Consider the following 818-nt stretch of genomic DNA (forward strand, 5'->3'; position numbering starts at 1 on the left):
GGGGGGCGCCTGGGGGGCGCAGTCGGTTAAGCGTCCGACTTCAGCCAGGTCACGATCTCGCGGTCCGTGAGTTCGAGCCCCGCGCCAGGCTCTGGGCTGATGGCTCGGAGCCTGGAGCCTGTTTCCGATTCTGTGTCTCCCTCTCTCTCTGCCCCTCCCCTGTTCATGCTCTGTCTCTCTCTGTCCCAAAAATAAATAAAAAACGTTGAAAAAAAAAATTTAAAAAAAGAAAATATTAAAAAAAAAAATATATATATATATACACTGATGGGGCACCTGGCTGGCTCAGTCCATACAGCCCATGACTCTTAATCTCAGGGTTGTGATTTAAATCCTCACGTTGGGCCTGGAGACTACTTAAAGAAATAATTATTAAAAGAATAAAAATATACACTGATAATCCACCCCCACCCCTCCTTTTTGTTTCCACTTTCAGTGCTCTTGTGCTTGAACTAGGCATTGGCAACTGCAGCCTGAACAAGGAACAGCCACAGTTTTGCCTGCACTCAGGGCAGGCAAAATGCCCTTAAATGCAGCTGGAAGCCAGGGTGGGGTGGGGAGCTCCTGCGGAGACCCCAGCTCCTCCCAGTTACTGGTTCTGGGGAAGAGAAGCTGGAAGCCGCCACGGGAGGCTAAGCTGGGACACTACCGCCATCTGGTGGCGTACCCGGCTGTGGCAGCGGTCGCAGCTGCAAGCCCAGCTGGGGGAAATTCGAGAACAAAGGACGCCTGTGGGTGGAGGCGTCAGGCTGGGCCATCTGCCTTTGCCAGAAAAAGAGCTGACCCGCTCTGGCCATCACTGCAAGGGGCTACCTCCT

The sequence above is a fragment of the Panthera uncia genome, chromosome A2 (genome assembly GCF_023721935.1).
Source record: "Panthera uncia isolate 11264 chromosome A2, Puncia_PCG_1.0, whole genome shotgun sequence".
NCBI lineage: Eukaryota > Metazoa > Chordata > Mammalia > Carnivora > Felidae > Panthera > Panthera uncia.